This window comes from Epinephelus lanceolatus, chromosome 18 (assembly GCF_041903045.1).
Source record: "Epinephelus lanceolatus isolate andai-2023 chromosome 18, ASM4190304v1, whole genome shotgun sequence".
In the NCBI taxonomy this organism is placed as follows: domain Eukaryota; kingdom Metazoa; phylum Chordata; class Actinopteri; order Perciformes; family Serranidae; genus Epinephelus; species Epinephelus lanceolatus.
The window spans coordinates 4,171,362-4,194,183 of NC_135751.1; the positions used below are offsets into that span (position 1 = coordinate 4,171,362).

The window sequence follows — 22,822 nt, forward strand, 5'->3', positions numbered from 1 at the left end:
TTTGTGTACATGTGTATGTGACAATAATCATATGTGTATAATAACAGTAGAAGTGTGACTAATGATAACAGCAGCAGTAGGAGGCATCTAGCAGGACCATGGCAGCTCTTGTAGGCTGAAATCAAGACGATCACATTAACCAGTGCGCAATCATCAGACTTGACAATTATCACGGGAAAACAATCTTTGTTATATCGAGTTAACGAGATAATTAATTCGTTATCACGAGAAAACAATCTTTGTTATATCGAGATAACGAAATAATAAGTCATTATCACGAGATAACAGTGCATTAAAAAAAATACATGGCTGTTCTCGTCTTCCGTACTTATGTGTTTTTCAAACGTCAGATTAGAATCCAAAACCATACCTAAATATTTGACTTCATTAACATTTTTGATCATTTGTCCTTTAACAGTGAGCTGTGGATACACAGTTTGTTTTTGCTTATTAGCAAAGTACATCGTCACAGTTTTCTTAGTATTCAAAGTAAGACAAGAATCACCCAGCCATTTGGCAACTTTATCAAGTGTCAATGAGAGCTTAGCGGCCACCTGTTCAGCGTTTCTCCCATGGGTATGTATAACCATGTCATCGGCATACATTTGAATATCCACATCCGCACAAACAGATGGGAGATCATTAATGTAGAGACTGAATCACACTCCTCCTTTGTCTAATTTGGCCTTGATTACTTCTAGGAAGTGGCAACATGCAGTCACAGTGGAGTAGTTACTTCTAAATCCGAACTGCATGGGATGGAATAAATCTTTGTTATTAAAATGTGCCACTAACTGTTCCACAACTACTTTTTCAGCCACTTTAAAAGCAGCAGGTAGTATGCTGATTGGTCTATAGTTGCTCACTTCTTTTCTATCTCCACTTTTGTATATTGGGGTTACAATTGCCATTTTAAATGCTGAAGGGAAAATGCTATCTTTTAATGACTGATTTATGATATAAGTTATTGGGGTGGCTAAGTAGTTTTTATGTTTTTTAAGAAAAACTATATCAAGTCCCCAATGATCCTTTGCCTTTGAATTTGATGAAGTTGAGATGAGTTTATTCACTTTATCTTCATTAATACCATTGAATTTAAATGCATTTGAATCATCACTCAAACCAACAATTTGATCAGCTACACAGAAATTCTGGCTCAATTCCAAAACAGAGTCAATAAAATAACAATTGAAATGGTTTGCTACAGCTAGGCTATCCTGTTGTAGGGTTCCATTTATCATGAGCTCTATGTTTTCACCTTTAGACTGTTCTTTTCCCATGAGTTTATCAATACTTCTCCATAACTTTTGAGGCTTCCCTTTTGCCTGTAGAATAATATCTAAGACGTAATTCGCCTTGGTCTTTCTTAGTTGAGTTGTAACTTTATTTCTGAGACTTTTGTATACTAAGCGGTCTGTTTCCAAACCTGATTTTAAAGATTTTTTAAGAGCAGCATCCTTCTTTTTCATCAATTGCCAAACGTCATTGTTAAACCATGGTAATGGTTGTCTACTCATCCTCCTCTGAGGCTTTGTTTTTGTATATTTGTCTAGTGTTTGTTTTACTGTTGACCTTAGATTGTCACATGCCCCTTCACAGCTTTTACCATATGCTAGATCAGTCCAGTCAGTTTGCCTTATTTCATTATCCAATATTCCCAGATCTTGCTTTGGAATATGTGAAAAGTATTTCTTCCCTTCGATTACACTGCAGTTTTTGTAGCGCATCTTGGATAATTTCCTAGCAATTAAAATGAGATTGTGATCAGAAATACCTGTAATGAGGTTATATGTTTTAGACAACGCAATCCATTTTATTTGTAAAAATTAAATCAATCAGACTTTGTGAAGATTTCACAATTCTTGTTGGGCTTTTGATCATCTGAGTCATCTGAAATATATTACTGATGTCCTTTAACTTTTTTCTACACTTTCTGTCTAACCAGTTTACATTAAAATCTCCCATTAAAATGACTTCTTTACCATTACATTGTTTAAGAACATTAGTTAGGTTGTCATAGAAAACATCTTTTGCTGTTGGCGGTTGATACAGAGCAATTATATTGAAAGATAACATAACACCCCCTACCTTGAATACGATCATGTCTATAAATATTATACCCTGGGATATTGACAATATCAGATGGAGTTGCAGGGTTCAGCCAGGTTTCGGAGAGACATAACTAGTCCAAGTTTGAGTCTGTTAATAACTGTTCAAGTTGTTCCGTTTTGGATAAAATGCTTCTCACATTTAGATGTTCACCAAAAATGCCCTTAGGTTTAGCACTTGAGTCCCACAACACTTTTGCATGGTTTACGGTTTTCTGTTGCTTTGTTTTGACAGCATTACACATATTAATATGCACCAAGTGCAAGCCCTTAGTTTGGCAATTTAAGGTTGATCAACATGTTTTTGCTAAAATGATCATTAAGCATTGTGAGTGTGGTCAGTCTATTTTGCATTCTTTCTTTTTTTTTTTTTTTTTTAACAAGGGTGGGGTCCCACAGGCTTGTCTGGGTGATTACTCCATTCCTCAGCTTTCTCCTGTTTTTTTCCTTTTGTACCATCTTCATCTAGTTGACTGCTGGCTGTACCTGGTACTGCACCGGGCTCAGTCTGTTCACCAGTTGGATAAAAAGTGTCTTCCTTGTCATCTTTGTCTGAAGTATCAGCCTTTTTCTTTGCTGGTGAATTTGTTCCAGATTCTGAGCTGAGTGATCCTACTTCCCTGTGTCTCTTTGTTTGTTGGGCCACAGCTGGTTGGAAGTAGGATTGACTTGATGATGCATTCATATCTGTTGCACTTCCTAGTGATTTGGATCGTCTGCAGTTCATCCTGGTTTCCTTGAGTTTCTCATCTGCAGTTTTCTCCTTATCTTTTTCTTTCACTTCAGCTTATTTTTTTTTGCTTGTCTCTTTTTCTTTTTCCTGCTCTTCTTAGTGCTTGGAGCTGCAGCAGGGTCTTGTACACAGGCCTTTCCAGGCTCCTCCCCTTTTTTTTCCAAGGTGAGGGGAGTGATGTCCTCCATCTCACTCTCCCCCTCTTCAGAGACAGAGAGCACTGCTATATCTTTGGGAGGAGAGAGTTGTTTTCCCACGTGCTGGTTAAAGGTCTCCCTTATGAACTTGAGGGTCTCTTCAGTGACAGGTCTATAAACAGGGCTTGGTATAATACCATGTGTCTGCTCATCAGTGTGCTGTTTTTGTTTAACATACTGTTGTCCATTTTCCTATCCATCATAAAACACCTTCACCCAGTGTGGACCCATCTTCACTGACCGAGGTATTTGCTTGGGGGAGTGGCTTCAATGTAGACCATCCGATCACCAGTGGAACAGTTTGTCAGTTGGTTATTATATCTGATCATCCGTCTCATAACTTTCCCCACAATCTTGCACCTTCTCTGCTCCAGAAACTGGATGACGACACTATCGTCAGCAGATTCAGGTAGTTCTTTGACACTTAGGTGAACTGCATGTTTATGGGCCATACGTGCTTTCAGACTGAAAGGGTTTTCTTCTTTAAGCTCGACATTAATTCCACAAACAGAAATTCCTCTGAAAAGGAGTTTTGCTCTTGCTTCCATATCGTACAGGTAGATACGCCAGAGTGCTCCAACTCTTTCTACTGACCTGAGATGATTTGGATGAACTTCCTGAATGAGGCTATGGTAAATCTCTGTTTCCCTCACAGGATTCTTCATGGCCTCCTCCCTTGATAGAATTTCCTTCTCCATGATGAAGATAGGAAAAATGATTTCCTTTGTCTTGTTGCGTGCCACAACTTTACTCCAGGTCACATTGGCTTTTGCTGTATTGGTATCACTTGACTCAGCCATCTTGCCTTGTGCTTGACACCACAGCACATTAAAGGATCACTCCAGATATGTCAATAGTCCAACAATATACGTACAGAGTTGTTTAGACTTCTGTATAGAATATAATCCTTTTCATATAAACAGTGGATGGTTAATTTCAAAAGAGATATTTACTAGACTGAACTGCCTCTTACTCCTGCTTACTCCACGGCCATTTTAAGTGTCTGACAACACTGTGGAGATTGTGGTTTGAATTGATTCTTAACGTCCAATTAAAAATACAAATTAACATTAAATCAAAATACAATTATTATGCCGCGGTATCAACAAGGCTACTTCAAATACACACACTCTAGACTAACCTATAGTGGCAATATATAATGAAAAACAAAATGAAGAAGCACATGTTCATGCAAACAAGTTGATTAATAATCTCCAATTATATCTTAATTCAAACTATAAAGCTGACTTCCTTACGGGAACTCTTCTTAACTCCGCCACAAGATGGCAGTATGAGTCCATGTTAGACGAGGTGTTAACAGTTGAAATTGAAATTGAATTTTGCAACTTATCAATCTTTTGTTTTACAGGGTTAAAGCAAAGTATCATTCAGATAGAAAACATGATTATGCACCTGTACAAGTTTAGGACATAGAAAAGCAACCAACAAAAGGGAAACAAATGTATAATTTCACTTCCAACAGACATTTCAATTTTGTCACACAGAAACATTTGGTAAGGGAGGGGATGGCGTGATCCCCTGGGGTGACAGGAAGGGACAGGATGTGGTGGAGAAAAGAAGCATTGTCTTAAGATCCTAGCAGGGCTGTTAATCAAGGCGTTGCCTCAGGGCGGAGGAGAGGACCCTTTTATAAGTTAATGACTTAAAAAGCATGTGAAGCACATCAAATGAACTCCCTAATATTTCTGTATATTGTACCCCCCAACAATGAAATGGATTTTCTGCCCTTGCACATAGGTGTTCTAGTTTTGCTTCCCGCGTACTCTCAGTGCAATACACTTATAACAATTAGAATAATACAGCATAAAAATGCACACAGTCTCAAATATGACTTTCTGCTATTATAGCCCTGGCCAGGCACCAGCATGAAGTAATTGAGGGGGCTGTTAAAAACTGCGAGGGGGCCTTATTTTCATAAAATAAAATTTGATTTGATTGATTAAACAATACAATATCCTCAGAAAGGCTCAAGAAAAACAACATAATTGTCAAAATCAGCAGGGTGAGACTTGTATAAACAGCTTGCTACTTGCCTTTCTCACAAACACACACAGCAAACAATGCTGCCCATGTTTCTGAAACAATAGCTAAGCACCAATGATTTTGTTTGTGGCAATCCACCATTAGGATAAACGTTTCCCTTTAATCTTCACGTCCCGTTCCCCGTTAATTTATGCCCCCGCCAAACCTCCAGCACCAGCCAATGGCGTCCCTTCCATGATATTTTAAAATGGTGTCGTAAGAGGCAAGATGGCGGCTTACCCCAGGGAAGTGGCAGCGTCTGTCTCGCCGTATGTCCGTCTCCTCGCCACCGTGCCTATCCTTGGCTTTTTCAACACAGTCTGCGGTCGGGTTGATACAAGTACAACGCCCTCGCCCTGTGGAATACAAAGTCTGGACCCTCTCCGGAACCTTGGAGCTACGCCAGGACCATCAGTCTCCTGAGCCAACAGCCCCACCATTGCCTCTTACGACACCATTTTAAAATATCATGGAAGGGACGCCATTGGCTGGTGCTGGAGGTGTGGCGGGGGCATGAATTAATGGGGAACGGGCTGTGAAGATTAAAGGGAAACGTTTATCCTAATGGCCAATCGCCACACTCCCCCCCCCACCCCCCTTGTTGAAAGCTGCAAACGTGCAGTTTTTTTTTTTTCATTCTTCTACCTTCCTCTGCTGCTTTCCAGATTCTTTCTCATTGCTCCCTGGCGATGGGCTGGGGAATCCTAGGAAGTCATCCTCGTCACTCTCCTCCTCGAAGATGTTAAGGACACGTTGCCTTTCCAATTTCTCCAGCTCGCTTGCTGAGGGGTAACACAGCTGTGTTCTCCAGAACTATGTCATAGTTCACTGGCCCCACGTGGGAAATGATCCTGTAAGGTCCAAGCCATTTACGTGCCAACTTTGCCATGAAGGATTTCTCGGCTTTCGAGTAAGAATAAGGACGTAGCCAGACACTGTCATTGTCATGAAGCTGCATATCCCTGCATTTTTTATCATAATTGCGTTTTTGTCTCAGGCGTCATTTGTCCACATTACCCTGCATGAACTCTTTGAGCCCCTGGAGTTCTGCACACTTTTGGTATGCTGGAGAATCCGAAGAAGGGGTCCAGGGCCGGAGCAACACATCCAGGGGGCCACTGAGGGTCCTACCCAGATTCAGTTCTGCAGGGGTGACTCCGGTGGTCTCATGCACAGCAGAGTTCAGGGCAAATCGGAAGTCTGGTAGGCATTTATCCCATTGTTTGTGGTTGTCAGCAACATAGGATCCAATCATGGTTTTCAGAGTCCGGTTGATTCTCTCTGTGAGGTTGGCTTGTGGATGATATGCCAAGGTCATTTTCTGTTGCAGGTTCCATGTATTACAGGTCTCTTTGAAGACGGCAGAGATAAATTGGCGTCCCTGATCTGACAGGAAGTAATCTGGGACTCCCCACCTGGTGAGTATTTCCTGAGTCAATATTTTAGACACCGTCTCTGCTGTCGCTTTTCTCAGAGGGTACAATTCAACCCAACGGGTGTAGTAGTCCACAAATACGACGAGGTACACGTTCCCTCTGGAACTTCGAGGAAAAGGGCCCATGAAATCCACCCCAAGCATCTCCCAGGGTCTTTGCACGACGGTCTGCTGCAGTTTGCCTGCCATCTTGCGGCTTTCCGGTTTGTATTTCTGACAGATCTGACAGTTTTGGATGTAGGTTTTGACCTCCAAGCTCAAATCCGGGCCAGTATACCAATGCTTGCATCCTCTTATAGGTTTTATACCTCCCCAGATGTCCAGATATTGAATCTTCATGGAACATCCGCAGAAGGGGGTCCCGGAGACGCTCTGGTATGTAGACTTGTTGGATGGTTTTATGTGGATGCTGCAAGATTCTGTAGACTTTATCTTCAGAAATGGTGAACGTGGTGGTGTCATTAACAGTGAGTTCTCCCTCATCCATTATAGCCTGGTAGATCTTTTGTATCTCCCGGTCCTCTTGTTGCGCTCTCCATATCTTCTCGTCAGATATGGGAAGGTCCCTCACTGGTTCTCCCTTAACTGACAGCAGAGTGGCAATGGCTGATGCATCATTGTCATCAGGGGCTTGGGATAAAGCATCTGGTACGGTGTTGTACTTCCCCCTCCTGTACTCCACTGCAAAAGTGAACTCCTGCAGACGAAGGACCCAGTGGGTGAGGCGAGCAGTCAGTTTTTGGGTTTTGAACACCCAGACCGGGGAACAGTGATCTGTCACCACGGTGAAAGGTCTCCTGGCGACTCTGGTGGAGGTAACAGTAGGGCAGCGAGCTCATCTCCCTCACAAACAAAAGCCTACAACCTTGCTTCAATAAATTCATGGCAACTCAAACACAAGGAAGGGCATAAAGGAAAATGGAGGAATTTGTGGATCTCTTGCGGGACTCGGCTGCCCCTAGTGGACTGGAGGACCTCTTGCAAGGGACTTGGCTCTCTCAGGATCAGGAATCCTCTGGACAAGGGGCTCCCCCTGGTGGTAGTCAGGAGAGTATCCTGCATCCTTCAAACCCTGGGAAAAAGGGGTTAAAAACAGAAACACAACTCTCTTTAATGGATATGAAGCTTTGTGATGGAGATGAGCTTGCTGCCCTACTGTTACCTCCAGTGGATGAAAAAGGGTTAAATCAAACCTTGGAAGGAGTGCAGGATGCACTCAGGAAACTGGGATTGATGGTTTGGGACTTAAAAGCTGAGCAGAAACAAAATCAGACATTGAGTGAAACTCTGGTGGACATCAAACAGGCAATAAAGGAGAAGCAGGAGCATGGATGTCAGAACTTAAAAGAGTTATTCACCTTCAGCTCACAGACACGATCAAATGGCGGCTTCAGCAGCATCATACAGAAGTCCTGAAGGACATACATGAGGTTATGGCCCCCATGGTTGCCACCATCAGCCACCTGCAGGAAGAGGTGACTGCTTGTAACCTCCAACTACACAGTATAGTTGAGGAGGTTACGGCAGTAAAACAACAACCCCCCCCCACACCTCATCCAACTTTATCCACTGCTGCAGCTGCAGCTGAGCTGCCTCCGGTGGTGAAGGCCCGCCCGCGTCTTCAATCCACTATGCAACCTGGCAGCCTGTCGGTGCCAATGTCTTCACCAGGGGACTCCTTGGACCTAAGGGGAAGGTTTATGGGGAGAAGCCCTGTTAAGCTGCAGTTTCCATGTTTTGGGAGGATGGAGGACTGTGGTGATCCCCTGATGTACTTAGAGCAGTATCAAGACTACTTGGCCTTAAATCCACTTACTGATGAGGAGCTGCTTGCCACTCTGCGGAATGTCCTCTATGGAACAGCAAGAGATTGGTGGGATGTGACAAGGCTGGAAACACATACCTGGAAAGAATTTGAACGCAAATTCCTGTCAGCTTTCCTATCAGAGGATTACAGCGATGAGTTAGAAGAGCGAGTGAGGACACAGGTGCAAGGTGACAATGAAAGCGTACGTGATTTTGCTTACAGATATCGATCACTTTGTCGCCGCTGGAAGCCAGATATCACCGAAGCCAAGGTGATTCAACTCCTCTTGAAAACAATCCGACCACAGCTGGCCGGTCAACTGAGAAGCAGCAGGGTGGGGACAGTGGATGAGCTGGTGAGGCTGGGAGAGCAGTTGGAAAAGGATTGGGAAAAACAGTTACAGCATCAGCAATGGAAGAAATACGTTACGGTCACAAACCAGTCACAGGCTGCTGCCACACCCAGTTTGTCAACTTCCCAACCACCCCCCAGCCAAGCATCAACAAACCCTCCCTCAGCTTTCTGTTGGCGGTGTAAAGGCTCCCACCCACCTTACTCTTGTCCCCATTACAAAGGGAAAAATCCCAAGCCTGCTCAACACCACCAGCAACAGCAGCAACCTTCAGCCGACCCTTCTACAGGGCACAATTCCACGGTGCATGTGATGTCACACTTACAGCCAGAAGTGACCACATTCCCCTTTTCACCCACCCAGCCTCTGCCACGTCAACTGTTTGTGACTCTGACCATCAGTCTGCAGAAAGGGAGGGCCATGGTTGATACTGACTCATCGTATACCCTTCTGAATGAAGAACTGTGGGATGCTGTCAAGCAAGAAGGGGTGGATCTTCATCCTTGGTCCGGAAAACCTCTCTACTTGGCAGACGGGGGGGGGGGGGGGGGGGGGGGTAGCCTTTGGGATGGCAGGAGATGGTATTAACATTACAGGGTCACACTTGCAAATTACCTGTAGTGGTTTTGTCATCCGAAGCCCTGGCTTGCCCTGTTGTCTTGGGTCTGGATTTCATGTGTGTCATCGGCCTGCAGATGGATGTTGGAAAAAATCAGTACTGGTTTAACTCCAATCAGGAAATCAGATATCGCTTTGAGAAAGACACAGACCACCCTGGTGATTGGGGTTGGAAAAGGCAACTCTGCTTCTTCTCTGCCATGGACCCCAGAGGAGCAGTCAATTCTAACCAGGTCAGCCTGGACGCAGAGCTCCTACACAAAGCAGTGGTGGGAGCCCAAATGGATGCTGCAGGGAAGAGCCGTCTTTTTCAACAGCTACAAAGGAACCAGGATATATGCACCACAAAGTTGGGATGCACTGATGTACTCACCCATAAAATCTTCGTCACCCAGGATGTGCCCATAAAGCAGAGACCCTATCGGCAATCTCCAGCAAAGCTTCAGGTGATGAAGGAGCTCATTGAGGAAATGCTGGAGATGGATGTTATTGAACCTTCATCCTCTGCTTGGTCCTCTCCAGTGGTCCTCATTCCTAGGAAGGACAGAAAACCTAGGTTCTGTGTTAATTACATAAAAATTAATGCAGTCACTTACACCGACGCCTATCCCCTACCAACCGTTCAGGAAATCCTGGACTCCCTGGCAGGATCAGTCATCTTCTCCAGCGTCGATTTGAATAGTGGATACTGGCAGTGCCGGATGGATCAGGACAGCATTGACAAAACGGCTTTTACCTCTCCCTTCTCCTTCCAGTTCAAAGTCATGCCTTCTGGACTCAAGAACGCTCCAGCTACATTTCAGAGGCTGATGGAGACGACTTTGTGAGAGCTCCAAGGCAGCATTTGTTTTGTCTACTTAGATGACATCATCATCTACTCAAACTCATGGGAACAACATTTTATGGACATCCAGGCTGTTCTGAACAAGTTAAGGAAAGCCAACTTAACTGTCAACATGAAGAAGAGCAAATTCTTCCAGACATCGCTGCAATTCTTGGGCCACATAGTCTCAGCAGCGGGAATCCAGGTGGATCCGGAGAAGACGAAGGCTGTGGAGGACTTCCCAGTGCCAAATAACATCAGGGCCGTCCAGAGGTTTCTGGGTATGGCGGGGTGGTACCACAGATTTGTGCCAAACTTCTCCCAGACTGCTGAACCACTAAATGCACTCAAGCGCAAAGGAGCCTGATTCCACTGGACCTCTCAGTGCCAGCATGCCTTCGAGACTCTCAAAAGACATCTGGTGACTTCGCCCATCTTGGGTCATCCCAACTTTGACCTGCCTTTTGTGGTGTGCACTGATGCCAGTGATGTTGGTCTTGGGGCTGTGCTTGTCCAACAAACTGCACTAGGTTCAAAGGAGGTCTTGGCCTATGGCAGCAGAGGCCTAAACAAAGCAGAAAAGAATTACTCTGCCACTGAAAAAGAGTGTTTGGCGGTGGTGTGGGCACTGGAGAAATGGCGTTATTACCTGGAAGGGAGACCTTTCATGACAGATCACTCTACAGAATCTTGCAGCATCCACATAAAACCATCCAACAAGTCTACATACCAGAGCGTCTCCGGGACCCCCTTCTGTGGATGTTCCATGAAGATTCAATATCTGGACATCTGGGGAGGTATAAAACCTATAAGAGGATGCAAGAATTGGTATACTGGCCGGGTTTGAGCTTGGAGGTCAAAACCTACATCCAAAACTGTCAGATCTGTCAGAAATACAAACCGGAAAGCCGCAAGATGGCAGGCAAACTGCAGCAGACCGTCGTGCAAAGACTCTAGGAGATGCTTGGGGTGGATTTCATGGGCCCTTTTCCACGAAGTTCCAGAGGGAACGTGTACCTCGTCGTATTTGTGGACTACTACACCCGTTGGGTTGAACTGTACCCTCTGAGAAAAGCGACAGCAGAGACGGTGTCTAAAATATTGACTCAGGAAATACTCACCAGGTGGGGAGTCCCAGATTACCTCCTGTCGGATCAGGGATGCCAATTTATCTCTGCCGTCTTCAAAGAGACCTGTAATACATGGAACCTGCAACAGAAAATGACCTTGGCATATCATCCACAAACCAACCTCACAGAGAGAATCAACCAGACTCTGAAAACTATGATTGGATCCTATGTTGCTGACAACCACAAACAATGGGATAAATACCTACCAGACTTCCGATTTGCCCTGAACTCTGCTGTGCATGAGACCACCGGAGTCACCCCTGCAGAATTGAATCTGGGCAGGACCCTCAGAGGCCCCCTGGATGTGTTGCTCCGGCCCTGGACCCCTTCTCCGGATTCTCCAGCATACCAAAAGTGTGCAGAACTCCAGGGGCTCAAAGAGTTTGTGCAGGGTAATGTGGACAAATGATGCCTGAGACAAAAACGCAATTATGATAAAAAACGCAGGGATATGCAGCTTCATGACAATGACACTTTCTGGCTATGTTCTTATCCTTACTCGAAAGCCGAGAAATGAAGCTGTGTTACTCCTCAGCCAGTGAGCTGGAGAAATTGGAAAGGCAACATGTCCTGAACATCTTCGAGGAGGAGAGTGACGAGGATGACTTCCTAGGATTCCCCAGCCCATCGCCAGGAAGCAATGAGAAAGAATCTGGAAAGCAGCAGAGGAAGGTAGAAGAATGAAAAAAAAAAAAAAAACCCTGCACGTTTGCAGCTTTCAACAAGGGGGGGGAAGTGTGGTGATCCGCCATTAGGATAAACGTTTCCCTTTAATCTTCACGTCCCGTTCCCCGTTAATTCAAGCCCCCGCCACACCTCCAGCACCAGCCAATGGCGTCCCTTCCATGATACTTTAAAATGGTGTCGTAAGAGGCAAGATGGCGGCTTACCCCAGGGAAATGGCAGCGTCTGTCTCGCCGTATGTCCGTCTCCTCGTCACTTGCCTATCCTTGGCTTTTTGAACACAGTCTGCGGTCGGGTTGGCACAAGTACAATGCCCTCACCCTGTGGAATACAAAGTCTGAACCCTCTCCGGAACCTTGGAGCTATGCCGGGACCGTCAGTCTCCTGAGCCAACAGCCCCAGCCGGCCGGCTTCCTGTGTGTGTGAGGTAACTCCGACGAAAGTTGGAGATTTCGCTGACAGAGATCCTCTATTGTTTTTTTGTGAAGAGGTATAACTCGGGTGGGAGAAAGACGAACAAAATTTACCTGACCCTAAGATTCTTTGTTATCAAGAAGGGTCACTCGGAGGGGTTTTCCCGGGACGGTGAAAGACTGAACTTTCTGTTGTGGTTGAACTTTGTTTTTGTTTATTATTGCTGGTGTGGGACATTTTGAACATTTTGCTTTTGTGAATTCGCCTGAAAAGGACATTTTCTTTTGTGGTTTGTGTTTAACTTTTCAATACACTTGGAATCGACTGTGTTGCGTTGTTCTTTGCTTTTTTTTTGTGCTTGTGCCTTGTATGCGTTGTGATGGAGGTGTGAACCAAAAGAGGGTACATGACACAGAGTTTATGGTTACTGAGCTGTGTATCCTTGTGGGGGATTACCCTGACCAATACTCAATTTCAAATTGTCAGAGGGAGCTCCATCTGGCACCCTTAAAACTCCAGGTAATCCGCTACATGTTGTTTTTGCATTTTCTTCTTTAGATAGATAAAGCTTAAACAGAGGGGGGCTACGTATGCCAGGAGTAAGGCCCTGTGTGGTCACACACTTTGCACAGCCAATAAGATGGTTCTGCAAGTGACTACTAGCCAAGTAGCCATTGCTAACAGTTCTACTAGTTCTGCAAGGGCCTAAAAAACTCAAATGCGATTCCCAGCTTAATCTTACTGAACCTGATGGGTACTGCCAAATTGGAGATGTGAACTCAACCAGAAACTCAAAGCTATGCTATATGTATTTTGCCCAATTTCATGCAATTTACGAGTGATGTCATAAAAAAGTAATAAAAAGAGAGAGTGAAGCTCCTATTACTACTTTTATTATTAAAAAACCTGAACCCAACCAGGCTCCACGGCTGTATGCAAGAAAATTGCTTAAATGTAACACTACCTTGTCACTTTTTCAAATATATCTAACTAATAAGAACGTAATTTGTTCAAATTATGTTCAGTGCAACCCATGCAAAGAATGCTGTAAAACTACTGTTGTTTTGTTCATTTGCCTCTCTTGAGTGACAAGCTAATGTCACTGTAGGTTAACAGCCCTACCTTTATCACAGTTTTGTGTATCCAAAATGTTTCACACATTTTTTAGATGATAGGTGTCATACTTATCTGCTCAGCACCACTGGCTGTTTTTTCTCCATTGGCATTACCAAAACAACAACAACAGCCCGATCTACCAACAGGGTACCAGGACATGCAGTGGGTCTGATGAAAAGCGTATTTTGCAAACGCCGCCCCCTTAAGCCCAAGGCACATGCTTAGACACAGTGAATTATAAATGCTAACAGATCTTTCTAGATTAAATTTGTCATTTTTTCCAACACTGATGCAGTAGTTTGAATTTTGAATAAGCAGTGACAAGTTGGAACCAGCTGGATTTGGGTTGGATAGTAGAACTTGACTCGAAGTCATTGTTTTGCAAGACACAAGTAAATCCTGAGTCTTTGCACTCAAGTCCCAGGCCAAGACAGCCGTGTCCCAAGTCAAGTCCAAAGTCAAGACTGACGAGTCCCAAGCCCTAAACTTGAGTTTTGAATCTTAAACAAGTCATAATCCGGCCTTCACCAAATATAATGCCATTTTGACAACAGAATAATCTATTAAATTTACAAAAATCATGAATGCTCATAAAAATTTAGTACTTATTTATTAAAACAAGTTTGTTAGATTTGGTTGCATCTCCATCTGTAATTTTCAACCTGCACATTTGGTTGCACACTACTGTTTGTTTTTGTTGACCACCTTTATCCTGTGTATGCTAACAAAATTATCTTTGCTAGCATTCTTTACAACAGCCACTCAATAATGTTACAATAGGTCTTCATAGTGCTCTCCTGCAACTTAACTGGATGCCGTCAAATTGGTTAGAACAAAGTGGATTAAGTGCTGACTTGATGGGAATGAAAATGTAAGTTGATTCAGGAAATGAAGGGAAATTAAGTGATTTGTGACAATGGTTTTAAATAACATACCTTTTAATCTATGGGCATGGGGGAAGGTATCCAGTATTTTCAAGTCAAAAGGCTCAAGTCCAAGTGAAGTCTCGAGTCATTGGTGTTGAAGTCCAAATTGAGTTGCAAGTCTTTTTTGATTTTGTCAAGTCCAAAGTCATTAAACTCTGGTTATTAGCTTAGCACACAGAATTGATGCAAACAAATTTAATTTGAAAATGACTAAACTATAAACTCCAACATCATCAAATATATCTAATTTGCATGTATTGTGTTCAACATAAATGATAAATTATGAACCTAGAAAAAAGTTAAGAGGTTGTGGTTTAGAGGACTTTGAACCCACATATTAGAGCTAACCAACAACCACTCAGCAGTCCCACCCTTATAGTAAGCTTACTGAGTCATTGTATTGTGCTTTCACTTTTAGCTTATTGGCGGTTAAAATCTGTGTCAGACTAAAAGATTTTGAATAAGCAAAAGCTAAATTTAGCTAGATGACAGTGTGAAACACAAAGTCATTGATCAGTCAGGTGGATCAGGGATGAAATGGTCAGTTGCAAGTTAGTATCAGTTCTTGGTTGTGCTAAGACACAGAACCTTAAGAGCTACCCAAGGAGGCGTTATTATTGATCCCATGATTTTTTGTGGCTAGTTCCACCCTGCTACGCTATGATTCGCTGGTATTAGCTCTAACCATGAATTCTAATCATTCATTCAATCGGGTGTAGACATAATGACTACTAGCCAATCAGAGCACAGACTGTAACGAATATTAACCAATCACAACACAGTAGAGAGCGACTTGCCAATAAATGTGGAGGGATCCATATTTACGTCTCAGTAGGCTCTGAATCTCCAACATGGTTGTCAACAGGGACACAGGTGAGGTAACACCAGCTGATTTGTGGAATGTTTCAGAATAGTTTTAAATAAGACAATTTGATCTCATCCAACATGCAGCGTACACACAGACACACTTTGAGAACTGGCTTTGTCGATCACACCTTTTGCAGTTGTTAGAGAATGTCTGAATGTCTGAGAGCCAGTGTCTAATAGATGTGAGGGGAAAAAGCAGGTCGGTGATGGAGCTACAGGAGGCACACAGCAGAAGGGGATAAAGGAAGGGTATTTTGGGTATTTTGGGTCTGTCCAATGTGTCCAAGCTAATACTCTGTTTAATTAAAATCACATCTGAACATCTGATTCAGTCTGGTACTGGTCAGGTTGTTTCATTGCATATTTAGTTTATAAACAGACTGGTGTCTATGTCATTGTCCTGGAGTGTGAAATAAGTCATGTTTAAAACAGAGGAATTTTCATACTAGAATGCATCTTAGTGATGGCGATCATTTACAAGTCTAAAATCAAAGACTCTTGTTTAAAAGTATTTTAGGCCAGTAGCTTCATTCTAAAGGCCCAGACACACCAAATCAAAGACATAGCAGCAAGGAAGGCCGACTGTTGCATCATCGCACGTTGCCTGGGTCTCGGCCGAGAGGTTGCATATGAACACACCACAAAGACAACAGCTAATGGCCAACTAGCATGTGCATTCTGTGCCATCGTGAGAGAAAATAACTCTCCATCACAGCAGGTGGCAGTAGTCTGTAGTCATCATTCATAAAGAGAAACGGAAGACTGACAGGGAGATGCTAGTTAGCCGGTTACCAAAATAGTAACACAACCTGATGTTCAAAGAACAAATGATGATCACCATGTGCTAGCCAACAATAACACAAACCATTACAAACCATTTCTGCTAAAGAGCTCAATGGCAGGGGCGAAAATACAGACAGTGCAGGCAGGGCAGATGCAATGAGGCCAATGAGGTGGTGGGCCCATAGAGAGAGCAGACCTCTGTGGGGCAGAAAACGGGGCCCTGTGGGAAGGTCTTCCCTTTCCGTCTCCATAAGGTCCCAACAACCCCTGGCAATTAGCTAGAGCAGCCTGTGTGTAGCCTGTGAGTTGAAAGGGACAGGCAAAAAAAGTCAAAAAGCAACTGGCAGCACCGCTCACTGCTGCTCCTTTAGCTAATTGCTCTGAGTGCACAGTAATAACTCCAGATGGTTCAGATGAGCTTATCTACATTTTTCTCAGTTCTTCTCCGCTCTCATTTTGAATATCCTGGCTGGACAGTAAGAAACTAACTGCAGTGAGAATCAGGAAGATTTTAGTAGGAATACCAGGCTCAACAATAAAAGTGACAAGGACAAAAACAAGATTTTGAGAAGTTCGGGGAACATGTCCCTCCCAGCCCCAATGTAAATGTCCTTTGTATTGCAAGTGCTGAAAATTAATGTACAAGATATATAACATGCTGCAAGACAACAAATGGCATTGTAGAATCAAATAGGACCCCAGTCAGCAAAGTTACAGCAATACAATAAAATAATCAGAAACCCTCCAAAAATACTCCATCAGTTGGATTATGCTGTTTGGTTGTATTAGTTTAAATAAAATCAGATCGTCTGCGTCTTGTATTTCTTTAATTTTATTGAAGTGACATTTAAAGAGAGAAAAAGTTGTACAAATAGCACTTACTATGCAATACTGGCAATCGCTGTGCAGATACTTAAGGCCCCCCTCCAATACATTTTGGCATTTAGGCTATATGATATATCATATTTTTCTGAGTCATGACCTGACAGCGTTGATTAGCCATACTGTTAAAAAAAAAAAAAGGAAAAAAAAAGAAGGTTGTTGCTGAAATGGGAAGATGATATGTGACCATCGTACAATTGGCAAGCCATACGTCAGACTCCAAGTTTGTGCAGGTGCACTGTCATAAACATCATAAACATAATTGTAAGCTAGCTCACACCGTGTGTCAGTCTGGCAGATTGTAATACTGGCTAAACTGAAAACTAACCAAACTGGGACCACACTGGAGGGAGCTGTTTCCATGTTCAGGTAGAACTTACCCTAATTAAGTAGAAGTTCTTGAAGATAAAGGTATTAATTATGGTTTAACTAGTAATCCAATCACTGTGTGTAACATCCCTCTGTTGTCCCTGTGACATAGCAATAAACATGGATCAAAATTACAAGAACATATTTAAGTTGTTTGGGAGATGTGAAGTAGCAAAGTTTACTCTCAGCCTGCATTGGCGGGTCTTGCTTTATGTGAACAACATATAAAACAAATCATTGTATATTTTGAGATGCAAAAAAATCAAACATAAGGGAAAAATAATATAAAGATCTAATAACAACAGTGAGTCTATAGTATGGGTTCCACCTCTAGTCCTGGCATGTGTTCATCACTGAGTGATCCTCACAGTCAGAACATGCTTAAGCATTGATGGATATAGTGGAGTGCAATGTCTGTGGAGAGAATAGAGCGCCCCAGGAATGGGTCCTAAAACTTGGATTTGAGTTAACATTTTTGCACTCCAGGTTCCCTTTTGTCTTAAAGTCAGTGGTTTTTTGGGGATGGGTGTTTGGTTACATGCCTGTGGTAACAAGCTTTTATGTTTTTTTCTACAACATAAAATACATCAGTAATTACCCCTCCCCTGAATTTAGAAGCTTTTATGTGTCTTTAAAAGGCGGTTGCTAACAAGTGACTACATGAAACTACAGAACGCCACCACCCCAAACACGGCTTGATAGCCATGGTGTGGGGGCGACATTAAACCATGCAACCGTGGTGTAGTTCGTTTATAGCCTAACGTTAGCTTTTTACTTCTGGGGATTTTGTTTAGGCTTCAAAAATCATAGAAGTGGTGTTAATTTTTAAAGATTATCTCCCCGAACTTATTGCACCTCATTGTCTTTTTGTGATCTGCATTTAAGCAACCGCAACCTGATCTCACAGAAATACGTGAAATGACCCTGACCTCTTAACACCGCATTCTGTGGTGGCAGCACGTAATGGGTTGAAACTACGTGCCGGTACCACGGAAACAATGCCAATGTAAAGTCAATTAGGATCCATTGTCGTGGTGTCCACACAAATTCCCTGATTCAACAACATCACGTCAACCTCATTTTCCTCAATGATATCTTTAACATTCCTGTATACACACAAAAACACGAAAGTGTCCTTGATAACTCAACAATATGACAGGTTAATGTCAGGGCCATAAAATAAAATAAATGTATTCTGCCAGCTTTTGATAGCGTAGGGCTTTAAGAGCATTGTGCTGTGGGCGGATGGGGCGCGTTCGACTACTGTTTTGTAGCTACTGCTTCATTCCATTTCAAATTGCCGTCCGTCTGCCGTAACCGAATCCAAACACCACTAATAAATAAATGAAGAAGAAGAAAAAAAGGATGACTCATTTTAGTAACTATCTACAGTAGAAAAGAAAAAACAAGCAAAGAAACAAACAAAAATCAATTTATACACTGGGCCTTCAATGTGCTCTCTGAAACTACACCTGGTGGCTTGTGTCCAAAAAATGAAAAAATTAATACTTTGTCGTAGAGCTAAACCAAATACATCATTGGAAATGTCTCAACCTGGAAAGTAACATATGTCAGTATGAAGATTCTGCATGGCTCCTGCTTTGAACCTTGACCTCAGTGCATGTTTGAAGGCTTATAACTCAGCAACAAAAGGGGGTACAGACATGGGACCAACTGTTATAGAGAGCTCTTGACCTCAACTATCAGGGGAGTGTAGTCACCAACTGGGGGTGCTGTCAGATATGGGTAAAATATGGATAAAATTAATTTTCACCCATTTTGAAATTAGATATTTAAAATCTGATTACACAAGTGTGTTTACCATCCCCTTAAAGTCCACAGTGTACTCTCAATTCAGTATTTACAACTTCCAAATCCAGGAAAAACACTTATATTTTTCAAAAACTACAATTCCCTAGGACCGCGCCATGCAGCTTGATACATATCAGCAACATACTTGTAGTTGTACTGATTTGCAAAGTAGGGTTTTAAATAGGGTTGTAGAAAGATATATCTACTGAATATATCTAATATCTAGTAAAGCCAAACCAGTAATACACTGCACCTAGATGAACTATGTTAAGAAAAAGTAAAGATGTCAGCTAATTTTCGATATTTTAGCTAATATGCTAGAAACAGCGTTTTTGGAACGGTAGGTTTTTGCGGCTTGTAAAATAGAGTTGTAAAATAGTGTCGTAAAAAGATAGCTCTACTGAATATATCTAATACCTAGTAAAGCCGAACTAGTAATGACACTGCACCTAGATAAACTATGTTAAGAAAAAGTAAGGATGTTGGCTAATTTCAGATATTTTAGATAGTACTCAAGAGACAGCGTTTTTGGGATGGTAGTTTTTTGCGGCTTGTAAAATAGAGTCGTAAAAAGATACATCTACTGAATATATCAAATGTCTAGTAAAGCTGAATTAGTATATGTTAAGAAAAAGTAAGGATGATGGTTAATTTCAGATATTTTAGCAAGTTCTCTAGAAACGGCAAGAGGGAGCAGCAACAGGCAGAGGAACATGTCTGAATCCAGCTAAAGGTAAACACAGACGTTCATTCCTCCTTTCTGTTATGTTGTCGGATAATTATACTAACAATCTGAGCCTATCTGTGTGAAAAAATGCACTTTTAGTGGATGTATTTTGACGTTGTCTGAGTACCCTATTATTTAATATAGCGCACGCTCACGGGCTGCAGGCAGGTCCGCCCTAGCTTCGTACTGGAGCAATGTCAAATATTGAACATCCTATCACTCATTAGACAAAAGTAGATTGGAAAATAGGGCCCAGATTGAAAAAAATATTTGTTCCCCTTTAAGTTACAATACATTACTAAATTACTAATACAACCAACAAAGGCAATGAGTACTAGCCAGTCACAGGGAGAGCAGAGCAAGGAATTCCTTCACCATCCTAGGAAACGGAAATTTCCAAACAGAACTCACAGACCAATGGGTGACATCATTGTAGCTATATCCATTATTTTTACAGTCTATGGTTACAATGTGATGTATGGCCTGTGCGTACCTATGAGACGTTGAGGGGTGTGATAATTTGACGGGATTTGACAACCTGGGATCAGGATGAGTTGATCCTGCTCCACATAAAATGATGCTTCGCAAGCTTTTATACCCTAACCAGCATACAGTCCTCTGAAAAGACAATGAATACTTATGGTGGTCACATTTAAAGATATTGAACATACAAAATACTGTCAATTAGCAGCTTCAGCACAAAAGAATCTGTATCAGACTTCTCAAAACAACATAAAGCAGTTTGTAAGGCAGGGGATAACTTAACCTGCTTCCCCAATAACTTCCTCTTTAGTTTGGTGTGGTGATGCCAGCATTATTGTCCCTAGTTATGGCAAACTTGATACTCTGCAGTTTGCCAGGCTGGCAGCGAAGTGGAGGATGCAAAATTCCTCATCCTTAAGAAGGCATAGAAGCACTTGGAGAACCCAATTTTCATGTGTGGCTTTTATTTGCTGATTTCTCTTCAGCCTTTAACAAAATGACATTTTAATTGATCGCCTGGCGTCCTGTTTTAACTTACCTGATCAGCTTTTATTGTTGCTTTTAAACTTCTTAACAGACAGAACCCAACAGGTTTTAGTCAACAGAGTTATGTCCATCACCCTGGCTTCTAACACAGGCTCACCCCAGGGTTGCGTTCTTTCCCCCTTGTTTTTATCTTTTACACGGATGGTTGTAGGCCTTCTAAAGAGGGTAGTTACCAGGTAAAGTTCTCGGACGATACTGCACTTTTGTCTCTTCTTCAGGGTTCAGAGTCAGACCATGGTTGTGCCCTACCTGCTTTTGTTAACTGGTGCGATGCTAACTTCTTTGACGTCAATGTGTCAAAAACGAAGGGACTTATTACTGATTTTAGGAAAAGAAATGATATATCCGAAGCTAGCGCTATACATGACAAGGAGGTTCAGGCAAGCCCATACATTCAGCGAATGTAGTTATGTAATGTGCATTGCACTAATTTATTTGTTGATGTATGTAAATTATTATTCTTTGCCTGGTCCTTGTGTGAGTCAGTATGCACGGGACCATACAATGTGCCAGTGTGCCTCATCTTTTGCCCATGTATTGATCTCTGACATATTACTCCCATCAGTTGCTGCTTGTTTCTGCCTGTGAATTTTTGTATTGTCCGGGTAGACTATAAAACTGAATTGCCCTTCTGGGATAAATAAATTTGTCTGAACTGAACATGTAAAGATAGTGACTGACTGAATTTGAAAAACTGAGAAATATCATTGAAATTGCCCTTTTTTCAAGACATCTACGACTGTTCATCATCTGTTTGTAAATGGATGAACCTTTTCAGAATATACTTATTTACACCATAATAAGGGGGGAAAAATGAGGTGTTGCTATTTATAGGTTATTTATAGGTTACACAGTGGTTTTACTGGTCTGGCCCACTGGAGATCTATTTGGGCTGTATGGCCCATTAACTACAATGAGTTTGACACCCCTGCTTCAGAGAAACTGATGATTATCTGTGACCCAGATAAATACTATTACATGAGAAGCACAACCTGGCTACTGAAATACATGCCCTGTCTCTAATCCTATATGTATGAAAGGGAGGTTACATGTGAGCTGCCTGTCCTCTATCTAAGACGTAAAAATCCTAATATTTCTACATTGCGTAGATGTCTTCCAGAAAACTAACAACACCTGAACGCAACATTTGTATGCATGCTCTGTATTAGCTTGTTAAAAGCCTCGCTAACACTGAATAATAAACGTTATCTGTCAGTATGTTAAAGTCAGGACCGCACCAGGGTACACACTGCACCTTTTAATCGTCCCAGAATATTCCCATAGCAGATCAGTGGGAAAGGAAATACATTCCATCAACCTTATCGAGCTGGGTGATGTTTCCTCTGTCACATTCTCTCTGTGATGTCAATGTAGGTTAAATCTGTGTCCTTCTAATATGCATTACAGTGTCACTGCTGAGTCTATTTTTCCCCGACAGCATCCGCCGCTGCGCAACCAAAACATCCAGCTGACCCGCTAGGTAACGCTCAAACCCTCTTTTCACCGGTAAACGAGGCTTTCAGAGCAGAGAATCGCAGGTACAGACAGATATCGGCGGCATGAACAAAATGTGAAGTTAGGAAAAGGACAAATACAGCGGTGGAGCCGGCGTACTTACGTTTCTGTAGAAAAGCCATAAAGATGACGGTGCTGATGGTGCTGAGGAGGGTCGACATGACTGGAGTCTGACATCAGCAGAGGATGTTGTGTGTGTGTGTGTGTGTGTGTGTGTGTGTGTGTGTGTGTGTGCGAGCGCGCGCCTCCTCCCTGCCCCATGTAGCTACAACGAGAAGGGGAGGGTGACAGAATAAATGAAGACTTTCAGATCAGAAAAAGCAGATCACATTTTTTTTATTTTCTATTACAGAACCTTATTCATAGAGGAATATTAGATATCTGGTACACATTATATTTGACACTGGAACACGTTGAGTGAAGTCAGGTAATCTTGGCACTTTATGGTAGAT

General features: G+C 42.5%; 1 protein-coding gene and 1 long non-coding RNA gene across 5 annotated transcripts in view; both read right to left on the reverse strand.

Moving 5' to 3' along the window:
* The window catches only part of LOC117268764 (TANK-binding kinase 1-binding protein 1-like), a 119,648-nt gene extending 97,096 nt beyond the window's left edge, over positions 1-22,552 (reverse strand). For all 3 annotated transcript variants that reach the window (XM_033645439.2, XM_033645440.2, XM_033645437.2), the window contains exon 1: positions 22,474-22,552. The gene's annotated coding sequence lies outside the window, so the exon portion shown is untranslated. The remainder of the gene's footprint in view (positions 1-22,473) is intronic.
* Positions 6,933-10,729, reverse strand: LOC144458598 (uncharacterized). 2 transcript variants are annotated; one of them, XR_013487987.1, is made up of 8 exons: positions 9,913-10,729; positions 9,667-9,827; positions 9,446-9,581; positions 9,291-9,364; positions 8,544-8,684; positions 8,333-8,419; positions 8,068-8,201; positions 6,933-7,979 (listed from the first exon to the last, which is right to left on the reverse strand). It is a non-coding gene; the product is annotated as an uncharacterized LOC144458598 (long non-coding RNA). The 2 variants fall into 2 exon arrangements; XR_013487986.1 differs by having other exon boundaries at positions 9,667-10,729.
* Positions 22,553-22,822: the final 270 nt, after the last annotated feature.